A 4,618-nucleotide genomic window follows, 5' to 3' on the forward strand; every position below is an offset into this window, starting at 1 on the left:
CAAAACAAAATAAACTATAATATTAAAAACCGTAGGAAACAGCATATCTTGAAATGGAGATCTTCTTTAAAGGATAAAAACTCATTCAGTTTTATTTCTTACAGGGTTTATATTGAGTTCAATATTGTATAACTGTATTAATTCAACTGTGAACCTAGAAACTTGCACCCACTTGTGAAAAAGATGTACTCTTGCTCTGGAGTGTGTTACTGAATATGTTAAAGCTGTAATGAAATGCTTCTTCTAACCCTGTGGTTATTAAATTTTTTAAAAGTTCAAAAAAATTCTTCAAAGCATAAATTTTGCTCCTTAATAATCAGTAGATTTGAAAAACATTACCATTGAAATCTACCTGATGACTTTATATCCATGCTCAGATGCCAAGGAGCTCAGAAAGTAGCTGACTGTGACTAGTAATAATCAGATATATAGAGATTAGAAATGCATGTGCAAACATCTTAGTGTCAATTGTATTAAAATGGATTTTTCTGTATGAAACATTGTATTTTAATAATGAAATGGAGTTCTTTTTAATGCTTAAAACCTCATTTAATTTTATGTCTTAAAAGGTTTATACTGTGTACAATATTGTATAACTGTATTAATTCTGTAAACCTAAAAATCTACAACCAATCTTGAAACAGATGCATCTTAGCTCTGGAAATTGTTATTAAATATGTCAATGCTGTTATCAAGAAATGCTTCTTCTAATTATATGGTTATTAAATAAATAACTAAAAATAAAAAAAGAATAAACATTTATTTCTAGTAGTTCTGGAAGCCAGAAGTGCAAGATATGGTGTCAATATGACCAGGAACTTGATAAGGTCGTGAATCCTGCTGTACTGATGGCCATCTCCCAGCTGTGTCTTCACATGATCAGGAGTGTACAACTCAGTGTTTTCCCTAAAGGCACTAATCCAATTACCTTTATGACTTCATCTAAACTGCATCACCTCAGTAAGACATTATGTCCAAATAACTATTACCAAAGAGAGAGTTTCAGTGAATGTATTTTGAGGAGACAGGAACATGTAGTCATCCCAGCTGGAGAGTTAGAACAATTCCCTCACTGAACCATTGGTTTCCAAGGTAAAAGACATTCTAGTGAGAAGGCCAAAGGAAGTCTGTGAACCTAATCTACTCTCTGTAGTCAAATTAATAAAACTAAATAATATCACACGCTGGGGAGAATGGCGGAGAGCTAAGGGTATTAGAGCCTCTCCACGGGAGGGAGGGGTGTGTTCATGATAATAAATGCCAATTTGATGAACTGGATCTAACAGAAAATGTGTAATTTCTGAAGAATGATTGTAAATTACTATAAGCTCAGCTAAATAGTAGCCCTGGGTGCTGCCCTTAGGTGAGGAATAGTGTCTTTGCTGTAAATTAGTGCAACAACATGTGCATAGATAGCATGGAGTTACTGACTGGTGAATGGATCTTTTCAGTATCATTCAGAAGAAAAGAGAAGATGAGATGTAGCTCATCTTCAGGTCTGAAAGCCAAAATAAACATTTGGAGTTTTGCTCCATAGCCACACTGACTTTCCTGCCTCCTCTTACTTATGAAGAATTATGAGAAAATCTATCCATCTGAATGCTTTACAAACACCATACTGACAGGACATTGATCACATTAAACTACCAGGCTGATTGACCAACAACAGGTGGCTAACCACACTGGTGCCATGGTAAGACATGTCACTCTGCTGGATGGGAAAGAAACATACTTCATGTCAGAAAACTGCCACTTCTATAAAATGCTTAGTAATGTAATGGTCCTAAGGTTCCTATGATATCCTCTCCAAAGTAAAGATAAATAATTGTACTTTTCAACCCCCTACCATGTAAAGAGAAGTATTTCATCAATTTATCTTTGGGTTTAGAAGTAGCATAGTTTATATTATAATTACAAACATTGCTATGACCCATATCCTGACACATTTGTAAAGGTGCTGTTAATAGGTGGTATGCATAAGAAGGAAAGTTCCTGTAGTGAGTACTCTTGCTTGCTGAGAAGCACAATTTAGTGGTCTTTATTGGGTTGTTGATATCGGTGTTAGTGAAATACACGCTCATACACACACACAATCATGGCAGTGTGTAGCAATCCCTGGTGAGAAAACCACATTGAAGCTCCATGGTTTCAAAATCATCCTAGATACAGTGTAATATTTACACCTTGTTGAAGTTATCTGCCTACTGTGATCTGGGAAAGAGAATACCCACATGATCACCAAACGTCAAATGATCATTTGAAAGTGCTACTTATCAGTTGGATCTTGTCTACCCCTGCAAGCTGCTGCATCAGGAAGACCTCTTAGTAATCTGGTATAAAATGGAAATGGCACATCTGGGGTCAAGCATGACTTGTGCCAGAGAGCGCCATTAATTCAGACACAACTGCTGCACAGTTCCACACATATGGTTGCCCAGAGGATCCCATTCGGCCAATATAATAGATGGTTATTAATGGGATTAACTCAGCAGCCTTATTTAGAGGCAGCCTTGAAAACGGTGACAAATTTTCTGCTAATGGGAAGAGCTTTGGGCAGGGCATCTGGCTTTCAATGCAGCATGAGCAAAGATGTAGGTTAAGGTTAAAATATACACCAACTCACAGGCAGTAGAAATGCCCTGACTGTTGGTTAGGAGCCTGGGAGGCAAGATCAGGGGATAAGAAACCAGGGTATCTGGAATATAGAAGTATGGGTAGATATGGGAAGTACCCATAAAGTGGGAAGGTTATACTACTTACCATGAGTCATTAAGAATTGACATCCACGTATATGTCAGGTCAATGTCAGCTAGGCTTTCCACTGGGACTTCCAGTGCAATTATGATGAACACAGAAGTTGACTGTCCATGAGGCTCAAAAATATGGGCTCTTCTGATGGCTGATTTACACCTTTTTTTCTGTCAAATATTTATCTTGTTACCAATAAAGCAAGTGGCTAAGGCCTAATAGGAAACCATTCTTCCTGAACTCCAACACACTGTGTAAAAAGTTGAAGACTTTGGGCCCCTTATGGGAGATCCAGCACTTTATTCTGCCAGAAGCAGATATGCATTTCACAGATGTGTTTGCTTTTTCTGCACATAAGACCTTGTCTGTCCTGCAGTATTATCTGATGGCAGCAAGTGTTCGCTGTACCAGGATGTGACCTCACACCCTATCAGATACAGAAGAGGAATGTGCTTCCCTCAGAACAGAACCTCTGAGTGTCTTATCTAATAGTTATTTGTGTTTACTGAGCTCAAAGGGATGTGGCCTGATAAAATATTACAGTGGACTACTGAAGATATAGCTGGACTGTCAGATCAAACACAATGGTCTTTAAGCTGGGATGCCATCCTCTAGAAGGCCACATGTGCATTGAACTGGTGGCTTTCATATGACTGTATTCTGAGAGCCAAGAGTAGAGGGAGAGGCATCTCTGCTTACTTTCACTCCCTGTGACCACAGGGAGACTGTCTGCCTCCACAGCTCTGAGTTGTGTAGTCAGTTTCTGCCTAAAATGGACTTTTCCAGGGGTCACAGTGTCTCATTCAATGATAAGTTAAAGCTTCTTTGGGAAGACTTTGGAGTCAGGAATTATGAGTAGAGAATGAGGAGTCAAGTTTCCTATCATGGGCTAGCAAAACTTTCCACAGAAGGAAATAGAGCTGTTCTCACACACTGGGAGCAGGAAGGAATACATTTTAGGTGATTTGCATTGGCATCTATTGACAACCCCTATCCAACCAGGATAGTAAATTGGTACATCAGTTCGCGGAAGAGAAACACTGGGTGACCAAGGACTCGGGCATCTGACTCAGGGTAAGTCACCAAGATCTGCAGAGGTGGTGTTTAGGAATGAGAGAAGCTTAAAAAGTGTAACCAAGGGAGAAAGCACTACTGAGAAACAGCTGTGGCCCTCAGCAAAATTGCAGTGCCAGGGGCCCATTGATAGTCTCACTAGTCTCCCAGAACCTAGGAAGAAAGGCTCACTCACTAAGAGCTGCTAGTTGAACACCTCTGGATAAGCAGAGGCCAGTGGTACAACAGTGAACTCTGATAGAAATATGCATCAGCCAGATGCCCTTCTGAGGCAGGCCTGTAGCATACAGCCGAAATGTGGGCTCCTTCAGAAAACTGTTTCACTCACATCTAGGCTCTGAGCAAGGAAGGGTGTAAAGGTAGGGTGAGTTTGCCCCTACACTGGCCACTTTCATCAGTTTGGGCCTGGCACACCCATCTCTTTACTGTCCTGTTTATTAAGGAATGTCAGCAGTGCACACGTGGACCACCTCAGTTCTCTCTAGAGCTCTATGCCGTTTGCCAAGGCGTACATGTCTTCCTATCACTGCTTGTCTTGTTCCTCTCTCCAGTTTTTCTTACTGTTCTTTCCATTCTTTAACACACCCTTTCCCCACTAAACAAAAGGCCATGGTCTGCTTCTGAAAGTACTAACTGATCACATGCCAGTTGAGAAAGGTAAGACATGTAAAAAGACATTGTCTAGCTATCTTTGCCTTTGGGATTTCCCTTTCTAGGTATAGTACATAAAGAGTACAAAGCCTGATCAAACTTGCAGATGAATATGTGTCTATATATCTACTTACATCTATCAGTC

This window comes from Nannospalax galili, unplaced genomic scaffold (assembly GCF_000622305.1).
Source record: "Nannospalax galili isolate Female #2095 unplaced genomic scaffold, S.galili_v1.0 scaffold202, whole genome shotgun sequence".
NCBI classification, from domain to species: Eukaryota; Metazoa; Chordata; class Mammalia; order Rodentia; family Spalacidae; genus Nannospalax; species Nannospalax galili.